Source organism: Gallus gallus, unplaced genomic scaffold, assembly GCF_016699485.2.
Source record: "Gallus gallus isolate bGalGal1 unplaced genomic scaffold, bGalGal1.mat.broiler.GRCg7b scaffold_127, whole genome shotgun sequence".
Lineage (NCBI taxonomy): Eukaryota > Metazoa > Chordata > Aves > Galliformes > Phasianidae > Gallus > Gallus gallus.
This window is the reverse complement of record NW_024096079.1, coordinates 794-14,182: the sequence shown is the minus strand read 5'-3', so window position 1 is coordinate 14,182 and position 13,389 is coordinate 794. Positions and strand designations below refer to the sequence as shown.

At 49.8% G+C, this 13,389-nt stretch overlaps 1 long non-coding RNA gene across 2 annotated transcripts; it reads right to left on the bottom strand.

The window, feature by feature from the left end:
* Positions 1 to 6,047: 6,047 nt before the first annotated feature.
* Positions 6,048 to 11,651, bottom strand: LOC112531236. Of its 2 annotated transcripts, XR_005843641.2 has the most exons (4): positions 11,398 to 11,651; positions 7,599 to 8,943; positions 7,072 to 7,204; positions 6,048 to 6,930 (listed from the first exon to the last, which is right to left on the bottom strand). It is a non-coding gene; the product is annotated as an uncharacterized LOC112531236 (long non-coding RNA). The 2 variants fall into 2 exon arrangements; XR_005843640.2 differs by having other exon boundaries at positions 7,072 to 8,943.
* Between the last annotated feature and the right edge of the window lie 1,738 nt (positions 11,652 to 13,389).

The window sequence follows — 13,389 nt, the reverse complement described above, 5'->3', positions numbered from 1 at the left end:
AAGAACGTGGGCCAAAAGGTAAGAGGAGCTCCTTTGGGTTCTGGGCTTGAAGCAAAGCTGAGAAGCCATGCCCGGGAGGAGGTGTGGGTAGCTACAGGCCACCTTGCTATCTCCCCAAGAGATGAGGTGTGTGGGCTAGGCACCGGGCAGGAGTGCTGGCCAGAAGCAAGCATCTCTGTGGAGGAAGGCAAAGGGCGGAGGAGGTTCAAGGGTAGCTACCGGGCATGGCCTTGCTCAGCAAGGGGAGGAAAAGCCTGAAGGGCACGAGAAGGGGATAGAGAAGGGCAGGCAGTAGGCGTGAAGCTGCGAGCAGAGTAGAGAGCAACTTGGCAGAGCAGCAAGCAGAGTAGGCAAGTGTTGAGGTTTGGCGTGAGTAGCAGCAAAGCCCAGAGCATCAAGAAGCAGGAAGTGAGGAGAAGGTAAGTGAAGGGCAGGCAAGGTAATGGGAGGCAAAGGCAAGGGGAAAGGGGGGGGTAAGGGAGAAAGAAGGGATGGGGATGGGGAGGGGATGGGTGAAGAGCAGAGCGGAGGGAAGGGCTGAGGGGAGGGCTGAAGGCAAACCTATGATGAAAAAAGAAAAGAAAAAATAAGAACAAAAAATATGAAAAAAAGAGAAAAAAAGAAAAGAAAAATAAGAAAAGAGAAAAAATGAAAGAAAAAGAAAAAATGAACAAAAAAGAGTAAAAAGAGAAAAAAATGAAAAAAAGAGAAAAAGAGAAAGAAAAAAGAAAAAATGAACAAAAAAGAGTAAAAAGAGAAAGAAATGAAAAAAAGAGAAAAAAGAGAAAAGAAAAAAAGAACATGAACAAAAAAGAGAAAAAGAGAAAAGATAAAAAAGAAAAAGATAAAGAAAAGAGAAAAGAAAAAAGAAAATAGAAATAAAAAAGAGGACAGAAAAATATGAAAAAAAGAAAAAAAGAAAAGAAAAAAACAGTAGATGAAAAAAGAAAAAACAAAAGGAAAAACGAATAATGACAAGAGAAGAAAGGTAAAGAGAAAAGAAGAAAAAAGCCAAGTCAAAAAGTAAAGAATAACTCGAAGGAAGGAGTGGATGGCAAGAAATACAGAGAAAGCAGTGCATAGCACAGCAGAGCAAAGCAAGGCAAAATAGCAGCCAAAGCCACGAGAATCAAGAAGTCAGTGAAGAGCAGGAAAGGTAAGTTTCCCTTAAAGCAAGGGGGAATGGTAGTGGAAGGGAGAAAAGAGAGGGGAGGGGAGGGGAAGTGAAGGAGTGGGGGGAGAGGGGGAGGAGCAGTGGGGAAAGCGGTGGGGCTAGAGGGGGGTGAGGGGGGCAAGAGGGGGGAGGGAGGAGGGGTGGAGAGGGGGGTGAGTAAGTGGGGGCGTGGGTGGACGGGGGGGGGGGGAGAGGGTGGGAAGGAAAAATTGGAGGTAGGGTGAGGGAAGGGGAGGGTTGAAGGGAAAATAATGAAACAGAGGAAAAAAGAGAATAACAAGTAAAAAGCAATGCATGTAAATACAGAGCAAGCAAGTAGGAAAGCTAGGCATAGCACAGCAAAAGAGAGCAAAGCAAAAGAAGGCAAAGAATGACAAAAAGCAACCTTGCAGGAATGGAGGAATCTGTCCAGAGCTGTGCCCCTGCTTGCCACAGGAGCTGCGCGGGAGGAGAAGAACGTGGGCCAAAAGGTAAGAGGAGCTCCTTGGGTTCTGGGCTTGAAGCAAAGCTGAGAAGCCATGCCCGGGAGGAGGTGTGGGTAGCTACAGGCCACCTTGCTATCTCCCCAAGAGATGAGGTGTGTGGGCTAGGCACCGGGCAGGAGTGCTGGCCAGAAGCAAGCATCTCTGTGGAGGAAGGCAAAGGGCGGAGGAGGTTCAAGGGTAGCTACCGGGCATGGCCTTGCTCAGCAAGGGGAGGAAAAGCCTGAAGGGCACGAGAAGGGGATAGAGAAGGGCAGGCAGTAGGCGTGAAGCTGCGAGCAGAGTAGAGAGCAACTTGGCAGAGCAGCAAGCAGAGTAGGCAAGTGTTGAGGTTTGGCGTGAGTAGCAGCAAAAGCCCAGAGCATCAAGAAGCAGGAAGTGAGGAGAAGGTAAGTGAAGGGCAGGCAAGGTAATGGGAGGCAAAGGCAAGGGGAAAGGGGGGGGTAAGGGAGAAAGAAGGGATGGGGATGGGGAGGGGATGGGTGAAGAGCAGAGCGGAGGGAAGGGCTGAGGGGAGGGCTGAAGGCAAACCTATGATGAAAAAAGAAAAGAAAAATAAGAACAAAAAATATGAAAAAAGAGAAAAAAGAAAAGAAAAATAAGAAAAGAGAAAAAATGAAAAGAAAAAAGAAAAAATGAACAAAAAGAGTAAAAAGAGAAAAAAATTGAAAAAAAGAGAAAAAAGAGAAAAGAAAAAGAAAAAATGAACAAAAAAGAGTAAAAGAGAAAGAAATGAAAAAAGAGAAAAAAGAGAAAAGAAAAAAGAACATGAACAAAAAAGAGAAAAAGAGAAAAGATAAAAAAGAAAAAGATAAAGAAAAGAGAAAGAAAAAAGAAAATAGAAATAAAAAAGAGGACAGAAAAATATGAAAAAAAGAAAAAAGAAAGAAAAAAACAGTAGATGAAAAAAGAAAAAACAAAAGGAAAACGAATAATGACAAGAGAAGAAAGGTAAAGAGAAAAGAAGAAAAAAGCCAAGTCAAAAGTAAAGAATAACTCGAAGGAAGGAGTGGATGGCAAGAAATACAGAGAAAGCAGTGCATAGCACAGCAGAGCAAAGCAAGGCAAAATAGCAGCCAAAGCCACGAGAATCAAGAAGTCAGTGAAGAGCAGGAAAGGTAAGTTTCCCTTAAAGCAAGGGGGAATGGTAGTGGAAGGGAGAAAAGAGAGGGGAGGGGAGGGGAAGTGAAGGAGTGGGGGGAGAGGGGGAGGAGCAGTGGGGAAAGCGGGTGGGGCTAGAGGGGGGTGAGGGGGGCAAGAGGGGGGAGGGAGGAGGGGTGGAGAGGGGGGTGAGTAAGTGGGGGCGTGGGTTGGACGGGGGGGGGGGGGAGAGGGTGGGAAGGAAAAATTGGAGGTAGGGTGAGGGAAGGGGGAGGGTTGAAGGGAAAATAATGAAACAGAGGAAAAAAGAGAATAACAAGTAAAAAGCAATGCATGTAAATACAGAGCAAGCAAGTAGGAAAGCTAGGCATAGCACAGCAAAAGAGAGCAAAGCAAAAGAAGGCAAAGAATGACAAAAAGCAACCTTGCAGGAATGGAGGAATCTGTCCAGAGCTGTGCCCCTGCTTGCCACAGGAGCTGCGCGGGAGGAGAAGAACGTGGGCCAAAAGGTAAGAGGAGCTCCTTTGGGTTCTGGGCTTGAAGCAAAGCTGAGAAGCCATGCCCGGGAGGAGGTGTGGGTAGCTACAGGCCACCTTGCTATCTCCCCAAGAGATGAGGTGTGTGGGCTAGGCACCGGGCAGGAGTGCTGGCCAGAAGCAAGCATCTCTGTGGAGGAAGGCAAAGGGCGGAGGAGGTTAGGGACTGGAAGGGTTTTTTAAAAATAAAAAAAATTGTGAAATGAAGTAATGAAATGAGCCGAATTAATGCTAATAATTATACCTAATGGATTGCAACAATATTTCATGCACGCAAATCTGAAATTTTACTCTGTAGGATTGTTTGAATGCCCTCTGACTGATTAGCTGATCCTGGGATGGAAGAAGAATTTTGCCAGTTTTAGGGGAATTGATATTTTAGCTGTAGCCATGGAGAGCTTGTTTTGTGGAGAGAGCTGACCTGGTTGTTCATCTTGTTTGTGCAAAGATTTGTTTTGCCTTGCAGGTGTTCCACTTGGCTTTGTATGACACAGTGGACGAGGGGGACGGCGTTCAGTGGAACAAACGCTGCAGACCCTGGGGAGAATCAAAGCAGGAGAGAGGAAACGTGCCTTTGCAGCAGGGGCCGTTGTGCTGGCATTGCCCATCGCATCCACTGCTGCTGTGGTCCTTTCTTTTCCTTTGGGCAGTTTGCTGTCTCTCACGGGGTTGTCTACAATAGGTGTTTGTTTGTGTGATCCGTGTGAGGCTGTTGAATGAAATTCCTACCTCTGTGTTCTGCTCTGGGTGCGTGGTTTTCCTTGCCTCTGCTCCTGAGGCATCCTGACTGTCGGATCCAAACGTACCCTGGGACAGACAGACAGACAGCCAGCCAAGGCAGGCAGGTGCTGCGATGCCAACCGTCCAGCCAGCCAAGGCAGGCAGGCACGTGTGTGTGTGTGTGTGGGTGTGCGCAAGGGTGGGGTTGCACATGTTTTGTGTACACGTGGGTGCACAAGGGGAGGGGTTACACAGCTGTGAGTAAGCACATGGAGAGTATAAGGATGGAGTTGCACACGTGTGTGTGCAAGGGTTAACAAACTGGTGGGGTTGCGCAGAGTGCGTGCATTCACAGGGCTGTGCAAAGTGTTGGGGTTGCACATGTGGGTGAAGTGCGCAAGGGCGGGGTGGGTACAGGTTTGTGCACGCAAGTCGTGAGTGCAAGGAAGGGTTGCACGCGTGGCCTGTACGCAGGGGTGTGCAAAGGGGTGGGGATGCACAAGTGTGTGCATAGAAGTGGTTTTGGGCAAGGATGGGCTTGCAGATGTGTGCGTGCACGTGGGTGTGTGCAAGGGTCGATTTAGACGTGTGTGTGCACGGTTGTGCAAAGGGGTGGGAGTGCGCAGGTGCGTATGAGCATGTGGGAAGTGTGCGTGAACAAGGTGGCACATGTGTGTGTTTGCCCAGGGGAGCTCAAAAGTGTGGGGGTTGCACACGTGCATGTGTAATCGGATGTCTTCTCAAGATATTTGCCCATGCATGTGCAAAGGAATGGGGTCTGCATATGCTTGTGAAGCAAACGAGGGTGCTGCAAAGGGGTCTGGCTGGTGCACATGGGTGTCTGTGCATGGAGGTAGACAGAAGGTTGCATACATGTACGTGTGCACAGTGCTATGCAAATGGATGGGGTTACACAAGTGTGTGCATGCACGTGTTTGTGTGCAAGGAGGGACTTGCATGTGTGCGTGCTCAGGGGTGTGCAAAGAGGTGGGGCTGCCACACGTGGCACACGCAGCTAGATGTTTCCAGGATGGTATTTGCATTGTGAGTGTGCAAAGGGTTGCGTTGCACACGTGTCTGCATTTACATGTATGTCTGCATAATCATGGTTAGGAGCATCGGGGTCTTTGCACATGGCTGCATGGTTTTGCATACCTTTGCATGCGTACGGGATGGTGTGTGCACACGGGTGTGCAAGGATGTGCTTGCATGTGTGTGACTGCACAGGTACGTGTGGGAGTACATCCTTTGCACTTGTGTGTATGGTTCTGCACACATGCGCATTCATATGCGTGTGCAAGGCTGTGCTTGCACGTCTGCATGCAAATGGAGGCATGCAAGGTGCTGTTTGCGAGTGAGCTTGCAAAGGTGGCCCATGTGGGTGTGTGTTCATATGTGTGTGCAAATATGGGCTTGCACAGCTATGTGCAGAGGGATGCGGTTGCAATGTCTGCACATGGGTTTGTGCAAGGGCAGGGTCGCACAGCTTGACCACAAATACGCCATAGGGTTGAACCGCACGTGTTCATGCACGCATGTGGCTGTTTGCACACAGGAGTGCAAAGGATGTGCATGTGTGTGCAAAGGTAGGCTTGAAATGTGTGCGTACAGATCGCTGTGCTTGAACATGGATGTGTCATTTTGCACACGTGTGTACATGCATGTAGATGTATGTGTGCTCATGGATGTCAGCAAAGGTGTTCTTGCACATGTGTGCACGTGTTTGCCTGTGGGTGTGTGCAGGTGTGGGATTACACGTGCGTGTGCACGTACAGGGGTGTGTGCATGTCAGTGCTTGCTTTTTCACACGCTGTGTGCGTGCACAGGGGTGCACCAGCACTGCCCCAGAAGAGTTTTTCTGTGGGAGGCAGAACTCACACGAAGACTGCTGGAGAGCACAGGGCCGGGAAGTACAGCTCTGCAGCACTGCGCGCTGCACAGCAGCCTGCAGGACGGCACGGAGCACCGCTGCGTCGGGGTTGTTGGGACGCGGGGATGAGGCACTGCCACAGAAACACACGCTCACACCACACAGTCGGCCAAAGCGAGCGTTTAAGCACTGCAGTGCACAGCTACCGATCCGCCAAGAGGTCCCAAAAGGACCATCAGCCAGCACAGCTCGGATTGGCTGTAAGGGGAGGGACTGGTTGGCTCAGGGCTTGCGGGCATCCCCATGGAGGCAGCGGTGTCCTCTGCCTGAGTTACCTCACCCTGCTGCCCTCCTGACATGTCTGTATGCCCTGAGCCGGATCACGCACTCTACGCGTGGCCAGCGCGTGAATGCACAGTGCAGCGCAGGGGGGGCAGCCAATCCACAGCTCGTTGCTGGTGCCTCCTCACTGTTACCAAAACACAACAGCGGCCCCGTTGCCGAGTTCCTTCATCACTGCAGTGATGAGTGCACTGAATCTGTGCACTGTACGGTTTGTTCTGCATGTGGGTCTTCCGATAGTTGCAGTTTCAGTCCGGTTACTGCATATCTGCAGCCGCGCTCGTGACACCGAAGTTCAGTTCAGTTCAGTTCAGGCAGTAGGTTGGAAGGTTCCCCTCGGGCAGTCGCACAGTCCGTACACAGCGCCGCTCAAACCAGGAGAACAGCATCAGCTCGTTTTTGGAGAGGGATGGGTGGGGCCGGAGGCGGTGCCCCTGGAACACTGCCACCACCCGTGCAGGGCCCGGCGAGAAGCCCAGGTTGTGTCCACTGCCCACTCACTCACTGCTGGGGGATTGCCGGCACAGGGGACACCTGGGACCGGGACTGAGGCGGTGACCCGTGGCAGTGCTGCTCTGGATGAGGCGGTCGGTGTGGAGACGGCCATTGAAGTTCCACAGAGGCTGCAGGTGATGTTGTGGCAGACGGTGGGCACAGTGACAGCCAGCGTGTCCACAGGGCTGACAGTCACGCTGAGGCTGAAGTCTGCGACAAGGAGGATGGTGTCACCTTTGTGAGCCAAGCACGTGGCCCGGTGCGTGTCCCTCCCTCCTTCCTCGTTCTCCATCCCTCCCCCTATCCATCCCTCTCTTTCCAACCATCCTCCCACCTCCCTCCCACTCCCACCTCCCAGTGTGAGTATGTGTGGTGACTGAAGCCTTTATTCTTTTTCTTTGCTCAGGAGTTGGGTAACGAGCTGGGCCTTCCAAAGGCAAGGATTTGGACTCTTCTTTTTCAGACTATTTTAGCTCCTGTGATTCTGAAATGGTAGAAAGTACAAAGAGCATGCCAGCAGGACAGAAATGCAAGCAAATGAGTGCAGAATCTGTTTCCTGTGTTTATGATTCAGTTTTGCTATCTCACTTAGCATTTTCAAATGTAACTACCTATCTAGAGTTCATGATAATCCTATACAAGTAAAAATAAAATGCATTAATTATTAAATTTGAAAGCATTCAAAGCAGAAATCTGTTTTCACTATTCCTCCCTGTTCCACTGCAGTTATTAGCAACGTTCTGCAGATTCTGAAATGTTTTGCTGTACAATGCATATACATATACATACATATATATATAATATATATACATATATATATACATATACAAATGTATATTCAGCAATGCTGAAGCCAAATGTATTGTGAAGTGCCTCACCTTCATTATAATTTGTATTTCTGAGTCAAAAAAATATATATACAGAAAAACGCAACACAAAATTCAGTAAGAAGCAGAGGCAAATTTGCTCTCAAAGGTCACATTCTGGACTCTCCTGTTGCCTTCAATGGCCTCAACAACAGGCAATTTAGAAACTCCCTTTATACCCTGCTTTATGACTTCCATTCACCGTGGGTCAAAGCGGCTACGTGTAAGCAAAAATGCAACTTTCATTACAGACTTTCAAAAAAGTTGTTTAAATCGATTGAGCTTCAGTTCCAAAATAAAATTGCACGGGAATCAAGGAAACGAACTGTAGTGAAGTTTTCCTTCTGGGTCAGATTAAAACAGCAGACTGAAGGTCTTGTAATTTGAATGCTCCATCTCAAAAGCGTGCTGAGATAAGAATATCCGTAATCCGTATTCATGTGGTTCATTTTAGCCAGGAACTCCAAACTGCACGTCCAAAATCCACCAGCTGTGTCTGACAGCGATTCAATAAGAAAATAATGATCACAGAGGGACCATTTAAGGCCACTGAAGTAAAGCCATTTCTGAGATGTGATATGTCTGTCTCTTTACCTGATCATAACAACAGGAAAATAAAACAAAAAAATAATACAGCGTTATTTTTTTCTCTGTATTTGAAAGGTGATCCAAAGTTTTTGTTCTCCTAAAAACAATCTTCTTCAAGACAAGGCTCTGGGCAGCCTGGTCCGTCGGTTGGTGACCCTGCACATAGCAGGGGGTTGGAACTGGACGATCTTTGAGGTCCTTCTCAACCCAGGCCATTCCATGCTTCTAACACCAACACAGAGCTACCTCCAAACCGGCAGCGTGCGACTGCTTGGAGACTGACTGTGCCAGTCGGCCAGACCTACAGGAGGAACCATTGGACAGTGCTGAGGATTCCTGGGTTCATCCGACAGAAGCAGTGTTGTGAGACAAGGCAACCGTAAGGCAGGATATGCAGTAACTGCTACTGACCAGGTAATCGAACAACCATTGCCTGTGGGGACTTGGCTCAGAAGGCTGCAATAACTGCCTTGACAAGAGCCTTAAATACATGGTCAGATGCTAAACATGCTTTTGGGGTGGAACACGCTCATAGTGCCATCTGGAAAGAGCAAGGATTGCTCACACACAAGGAAAACATTCAGTATGATGTACGCCTACCAAAGAGCATGGCTATTATACTCTGTAAAGGACATCAGAAAGGTAGCACTGTACGGGAAACTGGAGATAAGATGGCGGATCAGGTGGCAGAACAGGCAGTTGAAGAAGGCTTTAATTCCAGACGGTAAACTTAAAATCTCGGAACCTGAGTCAGAACCTGTAAAATATCCTACGGAGGATAGGAATCTAATTAGTGGTTTAGAAGGGAAGAGAGCAAGCTGACAGATGGGTTCACGCCCAGATGGACACATTGTTGTGCCCGTTAGTATTGTATGGAAATTGGTTCTAAGGGAAGATAAGAAAACATACTGCGGGAACAGAGACTACCAAGTACAATCCTAGTACCAGGAACAGGGTACAAGTGGGCCTACTGGGAAAGGGAACCTGCCAGGGCAACAATGGCAAATTGATTTCTCAGAACCCAAGAAAAGGGGGGGGGGGCGGGGGGGCATATTGCTGTATGTTGGTCCTGATAGCTTTTTAGGGTGGCTGGAGGCATTCCCTCGTAGGACTAATAAGGCATGTGAGGTAAGTATTGTTGCAGGAGGTTATTCCAAGATGCCGGGGAACTACTTGGTCTGCCAAGGAAAGTGCACCGTCAAAAGTTAAACTCATCGAGACAAGATGAGCTGGTTACTAATTTGCTTTATCTCAATGGACGCGGGAGGTGTTCTGGCCTGGGAAGAGAGCTCCTTTTACAGTGTAATTAGTAACTGTGCTAAGACTTCAAACTTCTCTGACTGCTGGATCTGCACATGACTACCAAAGGCAGGGATGGACGTACCATGCTTTGGGGTCCCGTCACTAAATTGACCTGCTCAGCACAAACATAAAAGCGGTCAGAGGGAGCCCATTTGCTTAGGGGCAGGTGAGGAAGCTGCTGCTAACAGCACTATTATTTTAGGACCAAAATTCAACCTTGTATTTGGAGCACATAATGGGATGACCCAACTTGTAAGTAGATGCATGAATGACTCCACATATTCCCCCTTATCCTATCCTTATCCTAATGCATATGTAAGCAGCTTGTTCTTTAAGTATGTGCCTTGCTTGCCCTCCGGTATGCAGGCTAGTGGGAATACCCCCTCTGCATCCAGCGTGTGTGCAGCGCTGATTAAACATACCTGCTTTATAACTACTCTGTGGTTATAGAGTTTGATTTCTGCACATCAGTTGGAGATAGAAGTTGGGAGCTTGGGGAGGATGGGGAAGGAGGATTCCTTGGGAATACAGCTGGTGAGGATGGAGTTGGATTTCAGCACCAAACCAGTAAGTACTTTTGGCCCAATGGGACACACAGCATTGTAGAACGATCCATCCCAGATGGGAACAAGGCCACAAGGCACCATCTTCACAGCTGATCAGAGAGGAGTCTAGGATGGTTTGGGGTTGGGACAGTTACCCTGAGAACTGCTGTTACCCCACTGACATCACAGCAATGAAGGGGAGGGGCAAGGAGGGGCCCTCCCTCTGCCCCGCTTTACCTCATTATCTTCCTTCCCACCTTAAACAGGGCATCCAACTGAGGGGTTTGGGACCCCTCCCTGCCCCACTGGACCCCGTAAACCTGGTAGGTGGGCAACGGACCTCACTGACCCATTCTACTCCATAGAGCCCAATCCCTCCTGTAAGAAGGGGACCCATACGGCAAGGACTTCTCTCACCCCACATCCCACTAAAAGGGGGCAACAGACCACCATACCCAAGATCCATCCTGCACCACAGACCCCATCACCCCATCCCAAATGGACAGAGGATCCAGGGATCCAGCACTCCCCATGCCAGAGCCATGGAACTGAGCCTCCTCCAAAGGTTCTGGGTTCTGTAGCAGCCAAGAGAGTGGCTCCAGCCAATGGGACGTGGGTTCTGTACCCCCAGGGCCACCCCCACTGGTTCCCATGGAGGGAGTGGGGCCTGGGGGCACACTGGTCTTTGAGGCAGAAATCATATTTTCCTGTTGATCTCTCCACCCACCTGTATTTACATCCACCCTTTCATCCAACAATCGTTCCGTCCATCCAATGATCCTTCAATCCGTTTTTCCATCCATCCATCCATCCATCCATCCATCCGTCGTCCGTCCTCCATCCATCCATCCATCCATCCATCCAACCAACAGTTCTCTCCTCTGTTGATCCCTCTGTCCATCTATTTCTCTCTCCAGCTCTCCCTCTGCACAAATCCAAGCAGCCTCCCCCCGTTACCCACCACAACCTCCTCTGGAGCTTGGGGGATCTCCCCATAGCAGTGCCTTCAGGCATTTCCTTGCAACCCTGCAAGTGCTGATTTTCTGGTCCCTCTTCCTCACATCACCCCATCCCTGTGATCAAAAGCCCTCACCATTCTTAGGTTAAAGCCTCCCTTGTGAAGCTGCCATCCTACTGATGAAAATATCCTCACCTCCTTAGGGAGGTGGGTCCCATCCCTTCCAAGCAGACACCAATCTGCAAATAGGTCCTGCAGACACAAACCCAAGGCCCTGCCACCAGCACCAGTCCTGCAGCCAAGGACTGGCACGCACCACCAGTGCCCTCCTTTCACACTGTCCCACAGCACCACCTGGGCCCCCACACCCTGGACTACCAGCCTGAGAGCTCTGCAGTTGCTTTTGATGCAGTATTACCTGTGCCCACCTTTCTTCCTGGTCGCCTCGCACAGTGAACCACACGAGGTGTAAGGTTGGGTGGACTGCATTCATCACTTGGAGGCATCTCAGCCTCCTCACCAGCACTGAGGTCGGTGGAGCTGCGGTGGAGCTGTGAGCCCTTCTGTGGGGCAGGAGCGTCCTCTGCTGCCAGGATTCTCCAGCTTCAGTCCGTCACCAGATGCAAGGCTATGCCACGGGGCTGCAGCGAGCCTGCAGCTCAGAACAGCCCCGAGCACTGCAGAGACAAGCAGGCAGTCTGTGATGCCTTCAGAGCGTTATTCACCAACAGTTACAAACACCTGCAAAAGCAAACAAGAACCACACTCTGCAGTGATAAGAATGCACAGCTTAGCAGACAGGAGCGTAGGGCTTAGGAGAAAGCTCTATTTCAGAGGTTGGTAGGGAATTTCACATCACACAAAGGCACCAACCAAAAGCAGAGTTTCTAACAGCAGTGTTATCCAGGAGTCCCAGCAGACGGTGCTGGCACATTTGGTATGTGACCCCATAACAAGGCAGCTTAGGATGAGGCATCAGGCAGTGCTGACGACACGCTTTATGGACAGGTCATGCTTTAATAGGTGCCGTTCCAATGGCAGCAATTAATTGAGAGCAAAGGCTTGACACACAAACCTGATGATTTACACTCCCACCAGTCAAGGCAGACAGACCAAGACTAGGCTGACCTGTAACCAGGCTTGGGACGCAGCCTTGAGAAAGGGGGAATGCTGACAGCGAATGGGAGCTGACTGACTAGAAGGGCTACAAATATTCTTGGGAACAAGTTGGCTGGGCTGGTTAGCAGGGCTTTAAACTAGAGATGGTGGGGGAAGGGGATGTACTGGGTGACAGAGAAGACCACAGGAATGCTTTCACCTTGGGAGGTGGTAGGGAAAAGCCCAGTCTTGCCCTGGAGGTATTAGGGAGGGCTCCTCTGATAAGGCAATGAGGCCAATAGCCAAGCTGAAGTGCCTCTATACCAATGCACACAGCATGGGAAATAAACAGGAGGAGCTAGAAGCCGTGGTGCAATTGGGAAAGTATGATCTAATTGCTATCATGGAAACATGGTGGGATGAATCCCACAATTGGAATCTCCTGATTGAGGACTACAGGCTTTTCAGAAGGGATAGACAGGGTATGAGGGGTGACCGGAGTTGCTCTCTATGTTAGGAAGTGGATAGATTGTGAAGAACTGTGTCTGAGGAACAGCCACGATCAGGTCGAGAGCTTGTGGGTGAAAATCAAGGATCGGTCCAGCAAAGGGCATCTAGTGGCTGGGGTCTGCTACAGGCCATCAGATCAGGAGGAGGCTGTGGACAAGGCCTTCTTGCTTCAGCTGCAGGAGGTGTCGCGCTCGCGGGCTCTTGTCCTGATGGGGGATTTCAACCACCCAGATATCTGCTGGGATAGTGGCATGGCGGGTGGCAGACAATCTGGGAGATTCCTGGAGTCTGTTGAGGACAGCTTCCTGGTCCGGGTAATAGAGGACCAACCCGAGGTGAAGCCTTACTGGACTGGTGTGCTCATTAATGAAGAGGAGAGCATTAGAGAGGTTAAGACTGGAGGCAGCCTGGGCTGCAGTGACCAGGCCTTTGGTAGAATTTGTGATCGTGAAGAATGCGGGCCTGGCAAAAAGCAGAGCTAGGACCCTGTGCTTTAGGAGAGCAAACTTCCGGCTGCTCAAGGAACTGCTGGATGGGACCGCTGGAAACGGTCCTTAAGGGCATGGGTACAGAACAGAGCTGGCAGCTCTTGAAGGACACCCCTTCTGAGAGCACAATGGCTCTCCATCATCCAGCAGAAGTCAAGCAGGGGAGGCAGGTGACGGTCGTGGCTGTGTAAGGACCTGCAGCTTAAACTGAGAGAAAAGGGGGAACTGTACAGAAGGTGGAAGCAGGGTGTGTATCCTGGGAGGAATACAGGGCTGTTGTCCGTTGTGTGTAGAGACAGGATTACGAAAGCCAA